At 42.3% G+C, this 20,252-nt stretch overlaps 1 pseudogene across 1 annotated transcript in view; it reads left to right on the top strand.

The window, feature by feature from the left end:
* LOC146756776 (uncharacterized) overlaps positions 1-13,698 on the top strand; it is a 59,053-nt pseudogene extending 45,355 nt beyond the window's left edge. Inside the window, exons 19-29 of the transcript XR_014937374.1 lie at positions 476-1,432; positions 1,672-1,824; positions 3,094-3,269; positions 3,465-3,531; positions 5,999-6,111; positions 6,519-6,660; positions 7,383-7,676; positions 8,364-8,596; positions 8,984-9,230; positions 11,150-11,195; positions 12,707-13,698. The product of XR_014937374.1 is annotated as an uncharacterized LOC146756776 (transcript). The remainder of the gene's footprint in view (positions 1-475; positions 1,433-1,671; positions 1,825-3,093; positions 3,270-3,464; positions 3,532-5,998; positions 6,112-6,518; positions 6,661-7,382; positions 7,677-8,363; positions 8,597-8,983; positions 9,231-11,149; positions 11,196-12,706) is intronic.
* Positions 13,699-20,252: the final 6,554 nt, after the last annotated feature.

Below are 20,252 nucleotides of genomic sequence, written 5' to 3'. Positions count from 1 at the left end.
ATAAAACCAAATTTTGTTACTGTTGTCTAAAAACTCTGAATAGCATCATCAATCCCACATAGACCTGAATTGCATGTGGAAGTAGGAAGCCACTGGAAAATAAGACATTGTGTTCCCAGTCTCTTAAACTGCCTGCTGTTCTTCACTGTATAGTTGTTACAATCATTTCTAAGGTTTCTACCCGTGAAATGTCCAGATATCTGGAGATTCACTAGGAAAGAAGCTGGCTGAGGCTGTTTGTGATCCTATTACTTGGCTTTTGAATTCGTTATTATACTGTCATCACTTTCTTGTTTCCATGTCCTTCATCTTTTTGCTTAATAAATTATTTTTATCACAGCCCATGAGTTCTGTTTTGTTTCCTGTTCTCTCCCTCATCCCACTTAGTGATGAGAGTGTGGTGCCTAGCTGCCTGATGGGTTAAACCTGAATTTATTTCCCAACTAACTATTCATTATTGTCCTTTATCACACAGAAATCTGACACTAATGACAGAGAAAAGGATCTGCTACACAGAAATCAGTTACTGCAAGAAGAGATTGCTATGCTAAGACTAGAACTCGATCAAGTAAAACTTAAGCACCAGGAGGATGAAGGAAAATACTTAGAGGAAAATGAGTCTTTGAAAGAAAAGAATGATTCTCTTCAGAAGGAACTTAAACTGAGTGAGGAAACCTTAACACAGACAGTATTTCAGTACAATGGACAGCTGAATTTACTCAAGACGGAATCTGCAATGCTAACTTCCAAGCTTGAACAGAAAAAAGAAAGCAAAGACAGACTGGAAACAGAGATTGAATCATTCTGTTCCCGCTTGAATGCAGTGGTTCAAGATCTCGAACATCATCAGTCATTGAAAAGTGATGCCGAACGAACATTTCAGAGAGAACGTGATGAATGGCTTCGTTTACAAGACAAGCTCCATCGTGAGCTCTCTGAGGTGCGAGAGAGCAACAAGAGCTTGTCTCAGCAGCTGAGTAAAACGGAAAGCAAAGTTAATAGTCTAGAAAACGAGCTTCACCAGTTGGAACAAACACTTCGAGAAAAAACACTGCTTTTAGAAATGACACAAAAAGACTTAAATCAAGCCCAGTGTCAAGCAAAAGAAAATGAGCATGCGTGGCAACTTGAGAAAGATCAAGTCAGTAAATTTATGATAAAGCATGAATCTATGCAGGAACAATTGGCCCAGCTCCAAAGTGAAAACCTTTTACTCCGTCAGCAGCTGGAAGATTTGCGGAACAAGGAGATCATCAAAGAAAAGGTTGTGAATGATGTCCAGGACAGATTTCATGATATGTTCAACAAACTCAGAGCTGACAGTGAAAAGCAGGTTTACCTCATGGAAGAGAGAAACAAGGAATTAAATACCAAGTGTACTGATTTAAAGGAACAAGTCTTTAAATATGAGACTGACAAAGTAGAAAGAGAGGTAAGCTATACAATTAGAATAAATTAAAATGTTTCAATTCATAAAATGATTTTGTATTTCTAAAATGCATCAGGTGTAAGTTTTACACATAGGACCAAATTGTGTTGTTTTGTTGTGGTTCATTGTTTTTTCTCTTAGAATTAAGGAGGACCGGTAAATGACTGAACTGTATAATATAGTCAGTTTAAAGGAGTAAAGTCAAGTTTCATGTTTTTCCTCATGTTTATCTGTTTCCTTAGGGTTTGGTCAGACAGCTGCAGCAGGAGCTTGCTGATGCTCTTAAAAAGCAGTCTATGTCAGAAGCTTCCCTTGTAGTTACTACATGCTACCGCAGTGACCTTGAGGAAGACAAATTGCACTTGCAGAAGGAACTGGACAGGATTAAAGCTAAGGTACAGAGAGGCTGTAACTTACACATAAAATCTGAGGGTGATTTTTCCCTGTTTCTGGTGAAGAAGAGAAAAATAATGTTCTGAGAGCAAGTACCAGAGAGAGCTAAGGAGGTTAGCAGTGATACCCTGTCATAATTCATGAAGCTGGTGAAATCTTTGCCAGCTGGCCTCCTCCTCTGTAGTGAAAGATAAGTGTTACTAGAATCATCAAAAAGCCAACTAGTTTCTTTTGCAAGTAGGAGCCGTTCTTCAGCCCCACAGCTGAAGTTCTTCTTGTGGCTCCAGGGTGTTGTAGCAGTGTTCTTTCTTTTCCCAACTTACTTCCCTCTCCTGGTGTCAAACACAATTAAGAATTTATTTGTGGATGGGATGTGTACAAACTACCAACTATCTGAAGCAACATTACACAGGTGCTCTGAATTTACAAATTGTTTTTCTGTGTCTTATAAGGTTGGTTGTAAACACTATAAGGTGGTCTTTATCCCCTTAGTCTTCTCAACTTGCCCCTTGTCATCTGTGATCACAGTCATGCCTGTGCCAAATCAGAGCAGAGAGTTCAAAGTATAAGCAAATGTCCTCCTATCCTAGAAATAAATTCAGGGGTATAGATTTAAAGACAAGTATATGAACTGCATTGTTCTGTGCACTTGGTGTCCATGACTGGGTGGTCTTCGACACAAAGTCATTATGTCTTTAACTGGAGAAGATCTGTATTTGATAAGCTGCTTTGCAAAATGACCTGGTGTCTCAGCAGGTTATCGCTTTTGGTTTGGCCAAGTTTGGTGTCTGATTTCTGAGAAAAAGTAGAAATACTGGACAGCTGAATTTGAGTTTTTCTTTTTTGCTCTCTGTGAGAGTTGTGGGTTTTTTCTGAAACATCTACCATAATAACATACTAATGAGCTGTGAAATCACTTTAGGAAAAGGATGAGGTTTTTTTGGTTAATATTTTCGATAGAATAGCAAACAAGTAATTTCAGGATGTCACAAGCCACTGAGAAGGTAGGATTGGCAGTGTCAATGCTCATAATGGTGTTATAGAAAATCCTTTGTGCAGATGGGAGAGGCCAGTGTCACAGATGATGAAATATCATCTGTTATTGTTCATTTGCTAAGAGAAATGAAGGCTTGAATGAATTGGAAACGATTCCAGTACTTTGGGTAGGGGGTGTATGTAGATACATGCAATATCCAAATTCTTCAGTGCTCACTGAGCTCTCTATACTGAACCTAACCGGGCTGCTGAGGATTCTCATTGCTACTTTACAGTTACATGACTCTGAAAAACAGCGTATTCAATATGAGCGTTGCATTCAAGATTTGAAGACTGACCTAGATAATAAGGAAAGACAAATATCAGCTTCTAACCAAAAAATGGAAGACCTTCTGTTAGCAGCTTCCAGAAGCAGTTCTACAATAAAGCAGCTGGAAGAACATGTCCAACGGTAAGAAAATAACAGAGTGAAGCAAGGTTTTGCTTTCTGGGATTCTCTGAAAACGTCAGAATTGCCTTGTTGCATCATCAGGGTAAAACATGATTTTAAAAGAAGCTCTTGCTTTAAATAGCATTCTTTCACACCATTCTTTTGCAGTGTGCGCTATTATGGATTTGTCTAATAAGATCTGTGCTTCTCTTTAAGGCTTGAAATGGAAAATGCCAGGGTGGAAGCTGCTGCGCAACACCAGGACAAGAGAACTGAAGCCTCAGTAAGCCAGTCATAAACTTCCCTTTTATTTATTTATTTTTTATTTTTTTATGTGAGCTTCTGAGCCTATTTAGATATTTTTCGTGGGGAAGTTATGTGGTTTTCCTGGGGATCATAGGGGAGCTGAGTCATCTGAGCTGTGGTGTGACTGTAGGGTACTCTGAAAATCCTGATGGTCTATTCTCCAGTTTTGAGAGTTTTCCCATAAGGTAAAGGTTGTAAATCTCCACCTTTCACTGCTGCCATTTCTGTCTTTGCAGTAGTATGAAAATGTTTGTGTTAATCAGCATGATTCTTTTGATGGATAGGACGGACAGTGTCAGCAGGAGGGAGATGTGTGGTTGAGATCTGGGAGGGGAAACCTGGATGTGAGAAATCTATTTTATCTTCAGAGCTTTGTCATAGTTTCCACCTGAGCTCATTAGGTTCTTTTTCCATTTGTGAATATGTGTTGGTACTTTACTGCCCCGCAGGGGGCTGAGGTAAGGAAAGAACAACTAGGTGAAGTAATGCTGTGCAGTCAGTGGCAGGCAGCTGGGAAGTAGCTGGTGCGCATGCATGGCTTAGCATCTTGTGTAACCTTGGAATATTCTTTAATTAGTTTGCTGTTGGAAAATTAAGCTGCTATAGGGAGAATAAGAAGGATCTAGTGGAAGGGAAAAGCTGTTGATTATCTGCACCAGAAAAGTCTGAGTTCTTTTCCAGGTTCCTTTCCTGTCATCTTCTTTTGGTGATATACCAATTAGAAGGTTTTTAGCATTTTTAACACTTCTGTATTTTACCCATACATTGTCACATAGGGAGAACCGACATTTAACATATCCTGTAAAGACACATGAGGAAGTTTTATGAGTTTGTCATATAAGCCTTTAAGCTCAGGTTTTTATGTCCTTCTGTACGTCAGGGATGTCTCTCTTTTTCTTAAAATGTGCTATTCAAAGCATGTAGACAACTTTCATTCTTTACAAAGGGAACTGAATAAGCAAACTTGTTTACACACAAATGCATCTGTGATGCAAATCTTTGCTCCTTTGTGTAAAAGGATAAGTAACATTGCTGTTCTGAAAACATTTTCTTGCTCTGAGGAGATCTGCAGTTATTTCACAGTCAGTAAGTGTAGGGAATTTTAAGAAAACTGTGAGTTAATGTTGTATGTGTGTCTTCTTATCTCCAAATGATGTAACCTCATTTTATCGTATAGAGAGCATTCACTTTTTCCACTAGCATTAAGTGCTATTCTTGATGGTGCTTCTCAAGCCATCTTTTATAAACTCAGTGTAACATTCACTATAGATCCTTAGTTGTGAGAGCTTAGCCCTGCCTCCATTTGAGTTAATAGTTTATAATGCAGTTTATGTGCAGTGTTGTCTCTCTGGTTATCTTGGCATTCCCTTTGTCATTGTTGTTTCCATAGATACAAAATCAGAATATGTTGGCTATGACATCCAGAGGCTCATGCATGATGTGCGAGGAAGATCGAAAGTCGAGAGCCCACCTTGAAGACCATATTGCTAAACTGAGTAGGGAAAATGCTGAGCTTTTAGAAGAAGTGAGCCCAGAAAACAGTCCCTAACACCTAGCCAATACCCAGAGCAATGCTGACATTTTCTTGAGTTCTTACATACTCTGATTTTATATCCCTGCTACTCAGGCCCTGAGTACTATTGTGATTTGGGTGTCATGAAGGAATTGAATAAAAGCCAAGAGAATATCTCGGAGTTGTGCTGTCAGAAAGACGGTGTGGTTTGATACCAGTTGAGCACATGGAGCAAGGCAGCAGTTCCTGTGTTCTTTATTTGATTTCCGTCTGGTTATTGTCTGACCCCTTGATTTCCAAGCAGGATTAAAACACCCCTTATTTTCAGTGCAGTGTACGGAGGAACTGCTGCATGTTTTCAGAATAACAGGAGCTTAAAACCCTTGCAGAATAAATAAGGTGCAAATGCAAACTACAGAACTAGTTGCCAGTTCTCCTGTAGTTTGTCTGAAAAAACACCATGAGGAACAGCAACTAAATTAGTAAACACCCACAAATAAGATATGGAAGTAATGACTGAGAAGACACTGGTGAATTCCAGAAAAGCAGACTCTTCCACAAGAGCCTGCTGGTCATTGGAATGAATGCTGTAGAGTGTGCAGTGTTCTCCAGGGCTGTGGCTACCTGTGCAAGCTGACCTATTAGCAGAGGAACTGCGGAAGCTGTTCTCTAGCATCTTTTTTCCAGCTTTTTGGGACGAAGCCCAATAAGGGGGCAGAGGAGCATTTGCTTCAGCAGGGGCGTTAATTGGTATCCCTAGGTCTTGGCCCGCTTGTGTGAAGCCTGAAGTGATTTAAATGTTTACAAGAATCCTGTGCCTCAGTGTTCTGCTGAATGTGGCAAAAGGATGGATATGTGCTATCTGCAGTTGCTATGTGTACTGTCCTGTGCTGAGTGTATCATGTATTTTTGTTTGTTTGTTTTTTGAAAGTGTGAGAATGAAAGAAAGAATGTGAAGAAGCCGATAGAATTGAAACGACCACTTGAAGCATGTCTTGACCAGGAAAGGGAAAGAAATACTGAACTGCAGAAGGAATGTGACAGGTATGGTTCACTAGTACTTGAAAGAGAGCTCATGTAGGTTAGAAGTCAGGCTTTAAGGAACTTGCATGTAAAAGCAGGTGTGTTTAACTCTGAGCAAATTCAGATCTCACATCAGTTCTTGCAAGACAGTTCTGGTACATGAGCCTATGATTTTCTGTAGCTGCCATAAGAAGAGCAAATGTAGGCTGCCTTGCACTTCTGGGAGGGAAGTCTTTTTTTCCTCTGTTGAGGTGAAATTTGGACCCTCCAGGTGATCTATTGCATTGAAATGCTGGTTTTTCTTATTAACTTTTGGCCTGTTGAGCATGTTAAAAATGAAGCAAGCCATAGCTATGCTTTTCTTGTACAAGCGTGACAAATAGATACCTAGTTCCTTTGCTTATTTTCTTGACTGATTTGTTGTGCAGGTTCAAGAGCCTTTTGAAGAAAGCTGTGAAAAAACTAAAGATGCATGAAGCCAAAGAAAGAGACTCGCAGTTCAATTTCCAGGGAGAAATGAAGAACAGGTATTCTGAAATGGTGAATGAAGTTGAAAAATCAAGAACAAAGGCAAGTTCTTGTTGTTTCTTTTTGGTTTTTTTGGTGTTTTTTTTGTTGTTGTTGTTGTTGTTTTGTTTGGGTCATGTTAATTTCTAGAGACTTGTAATATTCTTTTCAGTAGGTATGGAAAAGTTATATTTCTGGGAGAGAAAATTGGCTTCACAGTTGACCTTGGAAACTACTGAAACATCTCATATTTTGTACATATTCTTGCAACCAGACACTGGATTTGACCTAGAGAGAAAATACCTTCCTTTACCACTGCTGTGGAAGCTGCTTTTTGAAGCACTGTTTACAAAGCTTTCAAGAGCAATGGCAGGAGGAGTACTTGTTTCCTGTGCCCAGTTAACTCTGTACTGGAACATTCCCCCTGAAGCATGATAGGCATTCTTTCTGCTGTCTGGGTAGAGTGGTTTGATTTCCATCGAGCAGTAGAGCAGTGCACAAAAGAATGGCCCTAGTGCCTTTCAGCACACTCCCGTAAGTGAAATTCTGCTAGTTTGCTACTTGTTGATCTTTTACTTGCTGCAGAACTGAGGAAGGTTGTAAGTCAAGGAACCCTATTGGCAAGAACTTAAAAGTTGTTCTTCCCTTAAAAGATGATCTTGTCTTTCCTTTGACTCGGGTACTGAGTCAGCAGATGACAGTTACAGACTTGATGGTCTTCCCCTTCATAAATTTTCAGAGAATAATTTTACACCCCTCTAAGTTCATTTTATTACTGTCTGTAGGTTACTGAACTTTCTCATCAGCTGGATTTAGAGTGTAAAAAATGCGTCCAACTACAAGGACAAAACCATTATTTGCAAGAACTGCTGGCTCTAAACATGAAAAAACATGAAAAACTAGAGAAGACCAGATGCCAGCTGAAAGAAGAGGTGGCAAACCTGAGACAACATCTGGAGGCTGTCCACAATGTGCACATGATGACTTACAACCAAATCGAACGATACAAGAAAGAAGTGGAAGAGCGAGCTGCACAAGAAATAAATCAAAAACTTCAAGAAGTCAATTTGTTTTTGCAGGTAAGTGAATTTGTTGTGTATGTCTGTAGTTTTTATTATGTAACTTCTTTTTGCCATTTCTTGTTCGTACTTTGGTTTTTTGTGTTAGTGCCATACTTCTATATTTCCTGAAGGGAAGTGGAAGAATGGAAAATTGTTTGGCGAAAGTGCTTTTGTGTGTGTAATTTGCCTGCAGGTCCCCAAGCTAATAGCCGTCCCTTGACAGACTTCTGTTTTGCAGTTCTTAGAAGAAGCTATGGCCATCTGGTCATCTTGTTATTGCTGTTCATCACATGAATGCTATAACTTAGAGATGGCTTGGCCATACGTACAGGTTATGTTTTATCATTGTACAGGATAAAATGCTCAGGGAAGAAGTCACTGAAGTTACCGTGGGGCAGAAAGAGTGGGGATGGGATTCTCATAATTTCTTTGTAGAATCCTTTTTGTGTGCCCCGTCCTTCAGCCATAGCATTCTTTTAGTAGCTGCTCCCATAAGTAATATTGCTAAGAGCAGATCTGTCTGGATGAAAACAGTTATTTAACGTGTTGGTTCCAGGGTTTTGCCTTGATTGCTGATAGTAGTGAAAAGGTCCAGTTGACTCAGTTGAGTAAAACTGGGCCCTTTAAATTGGTTATGGGCAACCGTATAGGGAGATGCAGTTCACTTTTTCTTTGCAATGGTTGAAATTGTATTATCTGCTTCAGGTCCAGGCAGCCTCACAAGACAAGATAGAACAAATCAGAGAAAATCATCATGCCTCGCTGAGAGACCAGCTGAAGTGCAGAATAAAAGAGGTTGAATGTGAGTTGGACAAAATAAAAAATACCAAAGACAATATTTTTCAAAACGAATCTATGCTTGCGGAACTGGGAAAATACAAAGAGCTGCATCGTGAAGAAATGAAAATGAGAATAAGGCTAGCAAATAAGCTGGAAAGGTAAGTGCGTGCTTTTTTGGAGTGGTAACAAGACGTGAAGTAGCAGTAGCTTGCATGAAAAACCTTGTACTGTTTCCTCCTAAAATCTTTTTTCTGTGTCTTGTCAGCACTATGGATGTAAGCGTAACCCTCTAAAACCTTTCCCCTTTATTTTTGGAACCACCATCATTTCACTTCAGTGTTCTAGCAGTCACACCACTAGTTATGGCATCACTGGCCCATGTTTGAAGTTGATAGCATTTTAACACATGGCCTTTGGGCCCCTCTCATTTTGGACTTCTAATGCCTTCTCTTTTCAAAAGCTGAATAGTAGTCAAAGACCTGGAAGAAGTGACTCTGCAAAAATATTATCAAAGATAATTCTTTGTGTGTTTTTAAATATTTCAGAACAACCAAGAGACTTGCAGAAGCCAATTGTAAGCTCTTTGAGGAACGCCAAAGAAACAAATCTTTAATTGCGAGCAGCACTGTCAGTGGAGGTCCTACTGCAAGTCCAGGAAAATATTCAGCTGAACTGGGAAATCTCAGAAACAATTCCACACTGAACAGAAGCTTCAGCCAAGGGGAATGCTTCCTAGATGCTGCTGGGACTGCATTATTGGCAAGAAAAAAAGTTGAAGTGTACATGGATAAGGTAAGCATTGTGAAATACTCTTCAGTGATGAAGACTTTAGGTCATTAAGATTGTACAGAATTCCTAGAGTGCTCAGACACCAAAAATACTGACATCTAAATGATGAACTATCTAACTGTATATACACATAACTATGTACTTATGTAAGGTTTTTGTGTGTTTTGTTTTTTTTTTTCTTTTTTTTCAACTAGAGAAAATTTAATAAGCAGCTGCTGTGGCATTGGAAGTTCCCAGCTAAGCTATTTATTAAACTTTACTGTATAGAATGTGCATAAAGTGTATGACATACTTGAAATGGATAACTTTGACATCTTTGCTCAGCCCATCAGACATCTCTGGTCAAGCCACGTTGTTTTTTTCCTTACTGATCTTCATTTTTAGTTTCTTTTAGTACATTAATACTAACAAAGACATCCTTTAAAACTAGGATGATGTGAGTATGATTGCTTTGCTTCTTCCTATACAGTCTGCTGTGGGATGCATGCTGTGCCTAGGAAACATTTCTTTTTGTGCTTCCTGCTATGTACCTGAGAAAACAACAACCTACTCTTCAAGTCTTGACAGCTTTATAATATTTTGCAGCAATTTATACATGATTGCAACTTCTGCAATAGCTTTGAAGTACTTTGCCAGTTGTGCTGCTTAGTACTTGGCCTGTTCACCAGGCTACTTAAAAAGACAAGAGTTTACCTGACTCTGAGCCTTGTCTTTGCTTCAGTTATACCTCAGATTTTTCCAGTAATCTGTTTCCTTCTATTGGGAAAAAAAAAAAAACAACAAAAAAAAACACCTCTGTATTGCCATTAAATTCAAACTAAGTGCTGCCTTCTTGGATGGAGGAGATTACAAGTTCTCCTGACAGTAAAGTTCATAATAACTGGAAACTAAGGAACTTAAATTGGAGTTTGCCTCGTGTAGTCATCTTGCACTTTTGTTTTTATGTAAAGCTCTCAGTGCACATTTGGTGTTTTTCAAAGTAAGGGAGGTTATCTGAAGTAGAGTGTGAGCATCTCCTGGGATGAGGAAGCTCGTGTAGATTTTGGCTTTGATTTTGCAAAAGCTTTGATAAAGCTTCAGGGATAAGAAGCTGAAAATACTTTACGCCGCTGTTATTCAAAATGCTGGTATCAATTACTTTGTCCATGCAACTGTTTGAAAAAACAAATTGCACTGATTACAAACAAGAGAAAGAAATGCAGCTCTGAAAAGTGGGTGCAGGAAATAATAGTGACTTCTGCTAGCTGCAACCAGCGTGAGTGCATGGATTCATGAAACCAGTTTTCCTACTGGTAGCATAAGAAAGGGAACACCTACTTCCCATTCCGTCTCTCAGTTTCTGTTTCCTTTCTGATTTTATTTCCTGTCTGCACTCCTGATTTTTAGCAGTCTTATAAATTTCCACTCTTTTGACTTCTGCCTGTTCCTCTTGTTCTTTTACTTGGCACCACCGAGAAATTTCTTGCTCTGTCTTCTTTATGCTGCATCCCACAGTCAGATAATTACACCTGTAGGTGAGACCACAAGCCTTCTGTTCTCCAGGCTTAACAGTCCTGATGCTCTCAGCCTCTCCACGTAAGCCACATGCTCCAAGCACTTAACTGTATTTGCTAATGACATGAGTCTGGAAGCTATATGCTGTCTGTTTTGACAATTCTATGCGTTAAAGACCTGATGGAAAATAACACAGGAGTCGCAAATATCTTCAAATGTAAATGATCGCATACGGTGTTTGGACTGTGGCCCTTTAAAAGGTCTAATTTCTCCTTATGAAAACTTTGCATTCAGAATAAATGACAGTAAATAAACATCTCCTGGGAGAGCGAGGGGCAAATGCTCCTTTCTAGCGATCCAAGCTGGTTTCTGTTACTTAATAAAATGTGCAGTGTTATTTATAATGCATGTGTTATTTATAATTCTAGGTACAGAAGGAATTGGAGGAAGAAATCAATAAGGAACTTCAGCAAGGTAATATGCTACTCTGATATCAGTGTTTTTAAGGAAGGTGATGACTGTTCGTAACTTCTATGTAATTATTTTCAAAAGTTGTCAAGATTTGTGCTGTTTGAAGCACAGTGTGGGGCTGTTTTTAACTCTAACTTAGAGAGTTTTAATGGAAAACTTCCTGCTAACCAATATACTCTTCAGAATGTTCTGCAGCTACTTTTGAGAAGAAGCATGGAGAGCAAACCATCTCCCCCGCACAGATACACTTGGCTTAAGTTCAAGTCACCTTTCATCCTCAGGCACAAACATCAAATGTAAAAAAAAAAAAAAAAAGCCCAGAAATAAGATTTTTATGGACTTCTGTCACTACTTCTCTTTCTGCATACATTCATTGCATTCAGCACTTCAAATATACCATATACATTTTCTGGTGTTCTTAATTTTTGCTCGCTCTTTTTCATTGCTTTTTTTTGTACCTGACATGTTGTCATACTTGTCTTTGGATAAAGAAGAATCAGTGGAAAAGATAGCCTTTCTTTAGGTAAAAATCATTCAGCAATATATAGGCAAACACAGCATGAACTGATTGCTTTTAATATGCAGTGTAAAGCCTGTTCTATAATAAAAGGCCAGGTCTTCAGAGAAGAATTCATACTGTTTCACAATTAGCATTCTGCCAGAGTCACTGCTGCTGTTCCTAGAGTTATTTTGAAGCAGGGAGCCCTTGAGAATCCAGCTGTTGCTTCACAGCTCTTCCAATTTCCCTGAATAGACAGAAACCCATTGCCATGTGCTCATTTGCATATTCAAACATAATTACATGTGTAGTAGGAGCCGTAGTATTTGCTTGGTCTGGGGATCTTGTCTGGAAAAGGCTGATGGATGGAAGTACTGAAAATCCTTTTCTGCTTCCATCGAAGATGTGTTTCCATGAACGAAAGAGGGTTTAGCCAGGGAAAGTTAAGACATCCCTGGCAGTTAAAGTTAAGGCTGAAACTTTCATATATATATATGGGCATGTAATAACAGGATGCGGAGAAATGGCTGTAAACTTGAAAGTAGGTAGATTTAGACTAGATATTAGGAAGAAACTCTTTACTTCCTAATGTAAGGGTGGTGAGACTCTGGAACAGGTTGCTTAGAGATGTTGTGCATAGCCCCCATCTTGCAGGCATTCAGAGCCAGTCCGGATGGGGCTCTGAGGAACCTGGTCTAGAGGGAGCTGTCCCTGCCTATAGAAGGGAGATTGGAACTGGGTGATCTTAAAAGGTCCCTTCCAGCCCAAACCATTCTGTGTTTCTAAAACCTGGAATTTCTTTAACTAGCTTTAAAAATTGTATTGGCTGATCATTGAATGTGAAAAAATGTTTCTTCCTTTATGCCTTCCTTTTTGATTTGTGTTTTCCTTGGAAGTTTTTAAATATCTCTCTAGAGCATAGCCTGATCAGTTATCAGTAATGTTTTTACAGTGACTGATTTGACTCAATCTACTGTAAAAGTAACATCGTGAATCTTGTTTCTTTTCTTTCCAGCCACCGCTGAGCTTGAAACTGCTAGAGCTTCTCTAATGAAATCTACTTATGGATCTTCAAAAAATCTCAATGTTGACCAGGATCCCCTTTGCAGAGCGGTACAGGAGTACCGGGATGTTTTAAACCAAAATTACCTGATCTAAATATATTTTTATTTAAAATGTAAAGGGAAAAGTACTGGAGATCATTTGTTTACATAGGAGGTCTGTGACTTCCCATCCTGCAGCTTAGTGTGGAAACATCTTTACTGCGGTTTGAATATAAATTTTAAATATATTAAATAGGTTGACACTCTGCACTTACCTGTTGGTCACCGAGGGGTAGTCAGTTTATTTTGCACTCAGGATAAGAACCATATCTATTTTTAATTACTGTCAGACTGAGTAAGGTTGGCTCTTGAACTTGACGGAACTGTCAAAATGTTTTTGACACATTATTTTGCTCCATGTTTTTTGTTAAAGGTTTTACCAGAAGCATTCCTTTGGTTCTATTTAACCCTTCCACTGTTTGTGGTAGAGTCTCCAGTGTTATTTTAACGCATAGGAGATTTTGATTGGATTCCTGCCAGCTGTTTCCGTCCTGATGCTGTGAATATTTCTGCTGGTTAAGTGGAAGTTTTAGCAGTGATTAAGCTGGAGAAGAATGCACTTTACATTGCTGTCACTTTCACGCACCTAGGGTTTAAAAATACTGTGCGTGTGTAGCAGTGCCAAGAAAGCTTTAATGTGACCTTTTTGATATTTCTGACTTGATATCCTTGTTGGATTTTGCATTAGAATTTGACCCATCTTAAGACATTCACAGTTGGTAGATGAACACATGATGAACCTGAAGCGGTTCATAGTGGGAAGAAGGAAAATTAATGTTTCAACCTTCTGTCTAATTGGTACTGCACCTTTTTATATGAATGTATTTTATGACACTAATATGCTATATTTAATTCCAGATATTTATGTTCCAACTTGGTATTTAATAAACTTTCATATCTGGTACATCTTTGTTTTATTCTGTTGGCCTTCTTGACTTGCTTTCCACCTCATTCCTTGCCTCTATGACTTGCTACAGTCCTCCTCTGCTCACTTCCATCTCTCCTTCTGGTGCCTTCAGTCTGCCCTGAGATCAGACAAGTGGCCAGCATGCATTTGTGTTCTTTTCCTCCTGGGTACTTGAAGCAGTGGGGCAAACAGCTACTATATGTCATAAGGTTTGTCATCATAGAAATTAAGGGGTATATGCTTGAAACAAGTGTGGAGGGTTGTGATTTTAATGGGTGTGCTGAACCACTTTCAGGTCTTCGGTGGTGATTCATTAACAGGAAGCCGAGGGTAAAGTCTCTGTTGTAAACCTGGCCATGCTTGGGAGGGGGATCTTTGGAGCCTTTTCTGCAGGTTGGCCATTCCTTTATGAGATAACTTCTGGTGGCCCTTTGTGCTCTCTCCAGCTGGTACAAGCCAGGAGCCAGGTGGAAGAATATCTCCAGCAGAATCCAGACAGCAAAGCACTCATAGAGTACCTTGCGCTTCTCCATGTTGGTTAAAGCCAGTTCTCCCTCCTCATTTGTCAGAGGGAGTGCACTCTCCCAGGTCTGTCACTTCTGCCCAGTGCACCTGTAGGCTCCCTTCTGGTTATTTTTACATCCCTCGCCAAGTTCAGTTCCATCTGTGCCTCAGCCTTCCTGATCCCATGCATGTCCAGACAGCATACCTGGCCCCTTCCCAGCTACCTGTCCCTGCTTCCACTGCATACAACAAGCATGCGGGGCAGGGCCAACCAAGGAGTCCTATTAAAACTAGTGCCACCAAAAACAGCTGACGAGCCTTGGTAATTGAGACTCCTTGCTGGGAGGCACTGAGGCCCCGAATTTGCCACCAAAAATAACCTCTCCAGAGCAGTTTGCTGTTATCTGGGGGCACATGTCACAGATGTTAAGAAGACTCTACTGCCTCTGATAAAATAGAAGGCTACTACCCACTCAAGGTCTCATTCAAGTAGGGTCCCAGGAGGCTGCAAAAAAGGAAATTACAGAACATTAAAAGGGACTTTGAATCCCTTGGGAAGATGTTAAAGGGAGCAGGAACACAAGTAGTCTTCTCTGTACTGCTGACTGGGGGCTGAGAAATGAAGAGGGAGAATGGGCCAGGTAAATTACTGGCTCAGGTAATGGTGTCAGATCAAGGTTTTGGTTACTGTGATCTTGGGCAGGCCTTTGAGAGACCAGGTATGTGGACATCAGACAGAATGTGACAGAGCAGGTGGGGCAAAAGCATGCTGGGGAGCAAGCTGGTTGGATTGATTACCAGCACTTTAAACTAGATTCAGTGCAGGGAGTGGATAGTTCCTTGTGATAGAGAAGGGACAGAGAATGCTGTCATTTAAGGAAACTGCAGGGGAAATCCTCAATTTGTGAGGAGTCTTGTATTTCGATATCATATTTAGTAAAATAAGTTTTTCCTCCTTAGATTGCCGCTGTTTTTATCCCATTCCCCTTTTTCCCCCTCCTTTCTGGGCCCCGGGGAGGGGCCCACGGGGTGGCTTCCCCTGTCACGGGCATAGGTAAATCTAAGTAACCCATGACAGATTTTTTAAAGACTAGTCAAATGCAGCAGTGGGTGTGGAGAAAGAACAAAGAAATCTGTAACGGACTGTGATCAATTATTATAATTTCCATTGCCATCGGACTAGCAGCTGCGCCGAGCCCGGGACCGGACCGAGTTAGAGTTGGGCTGCCGGAGCAGTGAGGCGGAGCGTGTGTGGCCCCTTGGGGTTCGGTGCCTGCGGATATGATATCGAAATACAAGATAACACAATATAATATAATTGAGGCTAACAAATCGAACAAACAGAGAGAGAGAGAGTCCCCGAAAACAGAGAGGCCTACTGTGAACTCTATGCGACACGGCTGGAACGCTTCCCACTCTCCGAGAAGTCCGAGAGAAGGAGGAGGGCACTCCAGCCTGGGAACGAGATTATACAGCGTCCTGGTCCCGTGACTTATCATATCCCAGAGAACAACAGGGGTAACGTAGTCTTCTTCTGTGGACTGCACATTCAATAGAAGTATCCATACTTTACATGATGTTATGATGTGGAATACTGATAGCAAAATTACAAAATTACAAAACCATGACACACGGTGAACACCAACCCCGTGTGGCTGCAGTACTTGATGGAAACGACATTATTTGGGTGACCCTTGAGGGAAGCAATTTCCTGACCCGTCACCAAGTTCCACATCTTATAGCTCCGGTCTGTAGGAAGAAGAACGTGACTGAGAGAGTTGGGCTGGGGAGTTCCTCCGTGGCGTGGAGGCACCGACTCCTTCCCAAGCGCTGCCTCCCACCACCCACAGCTCCTCTCCAGGGCAATGGAGCCAGCCTGCTCCAGCACCTGGACATCAGAAGGCAGGGACAGGGGAGCAGCCCAGAAGGAGCCATCCCTGCCATGCACCCCAATTCCCCACGCCAGCCTGGGGAGATCTATGAGAATAGCGCATAAAAAGCCAGCAGCCCCCACACCTGTTCTGTCCAATATATGCCTTTTTAGGCAGTGAAAAGCAGTTCATCAGTGGCATCCAGGCAGAGCACAGGCTTGGTGTGTCCTTCTGCCACAGAGACGCACTGCAGTGGGGCTGTCCGGGCATTCTTGGTGCCACCCACTGGATTAATGATGACCCCTGCATGGGAAAGAAAGAAGGTGGGGTAGGTATGTGGAAAGGCACAGCACTGTAAGGTCCTACAGGCATGGGAAAGCATGAGCTGCCTCACCCCCTAGCATCTTCCACTTCCTGGTAGGGCAATGGGCCCCTCCATCTGAACTCAGGCATATCTGAGCAATCATCTTCATGGAAAACCTTGGCATCTCCCCACTAGCAGCCCCTGCCTAACGGCTCTGCCCAGGTGACACAGACTGTGAGACATGATGCTCACGGCCTCTGCTCTGAGCCAGGAAACTCAGCTCATTGGACCCCAGCTCAGTTGAGGACAAACTGCACTTTCTCCATTCTGAAGCTCTGCCAGGAACGCTTCATTAGACCAATTTCATGGCAGTTCCTTCATGCTGCCAGCCAGCCCGTGGTTGGCAAAGTTTGGAAACGGAGCTGTACTCCTTTTAAAACCAAAAGGATGACAGGGGGCAGCACTGGCATTTGCACCCAGCACCCTGTCCCCGATGCTGGCTCAGAGGATCCATCCTCACCAAACCTTCTTCCAAGGGATGCCCTGCAGGCACCTCATCCCTACGGCCACAGCATCTGCCAATCACTTCCACATCAGAGTGTTCAGAACACTGAGGTCCAGCAGCCCCACTGCTGCAGTCCTGAGCTATGTGGACACCAGCAGCTCTTTCCTGCTGGCATTCCAAGCGCCGCCTGGGGCTCTGAGCTATGCTAAATCTTTTCCCATGAGTAGGCAAAACAAGGCAGGAGGCTGGAGAAGGGCAGGCCCAGGGCTGCATGAGGTCTGCATTAGTCAGGAGGGTGAAGGTAAGCTCATTAATTCGGGTTTCCAAGTCACACACGTGCGATCTCCTTCTGAATTAGCAGCTTTGCTCACACATTCAGCAGCTCTCCTCTGACCCCTAGTGTTGCTACTGGTCTCGAAGTGACACCGAGACCAAAGGGAAATCCCGGCTCCCCAGGGTGAGATGCGATCAGAGCAAACAGCTCAAGGTGACAAAGCACACACGCGCCTGGAGCCGTGTATCCAGTGGTTGCTGAGAGCAGAGCACCCATCAGCACCAGAGGTGCTCCTAAAGGGCAATGAGAAGGTTGTCCTTGCACTGGGACAAACTCAGGAGCACATTCACCCCGAGGCTGAGCTCTGCACAGCAGTGACTTGGCTTCTGGGGCAGAGAACTCTGCTCACACAGGACCCAGCACTGCAGAGGTACAGCCAAGAGTGGGGAACGCCTGCACGTATTTCCCTGGAAGATGCTTGCAAGAAAAACACACTGACAGTGCCCAGTGTTGCTCACCCCAGCATTACAGTCCTGCTGGAGAGCCAGGGATGCGACAGGACATGCTGACAAGAAATGACACAGAGTGTGTGATGAGGACCTCAATCTGCTTATTATGTGGATAATGCGGAGAGGTCTGGCTGATGGAGCTTCTCACTGTGTGAGTCGGTCAGCATTAGAGAAAGCCAGCATGGAGTTCTGTGAGCTTTTGCAGGGGACGAAGAGGCGCAGAAGCTGCTACCCACCTTTGGTGCTCTTAGAAAGTTAACTGAGAGAATTGGAAGGGAGACCATCAGCTGACCAAATGGACACCAATAGGTCAGGTCCTGATCAGACCCGACGGAGGGCCATGGCTCCCAGACCCTATGCCACTCCTTGTCAAGGGCAGGAAACACGTCTGTGTCGGGACCCCAAGTGGGCCCTGCTGGCTGCCGGCACATTGGGTTAAGCCGGCACCAAATGACGAGCCATCCTGAGCACCGTGAGGATCCGAACATCTCAGCACCAGTTTTGGTCAACAACTCCTTGGTTAATTTCTCCAGTGCAGCCAGTGATTTGACGTCAGCACTGGGCAGCGGCTGCTGGTAACAGCACATGAGACAGCGTTGCTCCCAATGTGCCTGAAGGTCCGAACTGGGAATCCAGCCTTCATGCCGGACTGATAGTTCGTGAGCGGGGGAGACCTTGTTCCTGGATAGTCCCCCAGTGGTGGACATTCAGAACGATTCTGCACAGCCAATATGTTTTTGTCTTCTTATTTGGTTATGGAGTGTGACATTATAATGCACACTGGACAGAACTGGATTGCCATGAAGATTCTGTACAATAGTGTTACATTGAACTTGGAGAAGTTGTAACTCCATTGTGTACTGTGCTGTTATCTTGAACTTGAATGCACTGTTCTCTACAAGTTGACTAAGTGTTGCCACACAGCATTTCACAATTTTTAGGCAGATTGCTGTTGTGTGCTTTCAGGTTTGTAGTCACTGCAGCTGCATCTCTTTGGTATGTTATTATGACAGTTTCATTGTTTTTCGCATATGTTTAATGATTGATTCATTTGCGGAATAGCCTTAAATGTGCAAATCACCTTTGGGGTAACAGGGAGTATGCAGGGGAACCTTTACAGGGGCTGCAGATAATAAAGAGGGGGGAGATGTTGGGTATTGGGCAGGTGGTGCCTGCGTGCACCAGGGCTGGAGTCATGGAGGTCATGGGTATCTGATAGGGGTGGTCACCTGTACCACTATATAGGGATTGTGGTGCGGCATTAAACTGGTACTTTCAGTGTTACACACTGTGTGTTCTGGTTAGCATTTGGGCTGCTGTGCTAACAGATGTGTCTGGGCTTATCTTGTTTTAAAATGGAAGGGCTCGTAAGGAGCAGAGGGATGTGAGGTATTTCTAGTCCGCTTCATGCTCCCGATTCCAGAACCCTTCCAATTGTGAGGAAACAGAAGTGCTGAGCTGTGTGCGTGTTCCATGGTGCAGAGTCCAGTGACAGTTGGTGCCCGGCGTCTGTGCAGGGCAGCACCGAGGTTGTTAGAAGCATAGGAATCTGCCAGAGAGGAATCTGATGTGAAGGTACTAAAGGTAAAAGGCAGCATTTCTATCAGTACTGGAGGAGGGTAGGAAACTTTGTCCTTAAGTGCTGTTTTTGTTCCCTTTGTCATGCAGTCAATCCAGCAACTAACTTGAGAACTCGACTTCTCCTCTCTTTAGTTTAGATTTAGGGAAATTCCCTGAAAAAAAAAAAAAAAAAAAAAAAATTTCCTCGAAAATTCACTAGTGTCTGTGTGAGTAAAAGGTTCCAACCTTTATTGACTATCGGAAATGCTTAGCTCAGAAATGTGCAGCACTTTAATGAAAGAGTTCTGAATCACTTGAATTTGATCTTCTGTCTGGCCTGGTTGCAGGTTTTACTGCATTTGGTACCTTAAAAAATACAACAACAAAACAAATCTAAAATATCAAAATATTTGATTTTTACATCAGAAAAGAAAAAAAAAAATGAACCAACCCAAACCCTTGTTGTGGCTGAGCAGATCGTGCTGCAGCTCCATGCAGTGCTGAGTTACAGTATACAGGCACATGTGTGTGGATTTGTGTATTGATACGCACTGGCATGCTTTTGCTGTACAGGTAATAAAGACGGAGGATGGTTTTTGTGGATTCTTCAAAGGTGAAGAATCCTTGAAGACCAGAAATTCCAACTTACAGAATTTGACATAGGCAAAGTGAGGAGGAAAATTCTTCCTAACCTGTTATAATTAATTAATTCACGGATTCAGTGTTGGTTCGGCCTACAGGAGAAGTGAACTGCAAAGCTTTGAAGATCACTGTATTTGCTGAGGTTGTCCAGGTGGTTGAGCTTGAAGACCTGCAGCGGTCAGACAAATGTGTTGGGGTTACTCACTGCTGTCACTCGTGGTGTTGAAGGAGGGGCTCCATTGGAGGGCTTGCAGCCATGCAGCCCAGGGACTCCGTGCTGAGTCAGGGTGATGTTACTAGAGTTTGACCAGTGTTGAGGAGGGCAATGTTTTGAAACAACTGCTCCTGAGAGACTGATTGAATGAAGAGAACAAAGCTGGGA

Source organism: Coturnix japonica, chromosome 26, assembly GCF_054131305.1.
Source record: "Coturnix japonica strain WE chromosome 26, WE-NBRP24, whole genome shotgun sequence".
In the NCBI taxonomy this organism is placed as follows: Eukaryota; Metazoa; Chordata; class Aves; order Galliformes; family Phasianidae; genus Coturnix; species Coturnix japonica.
Note: the sequence above shows the minus strand (reverse complement) of the source record. Positions and strands in the feature narration are given on the sequence as shown.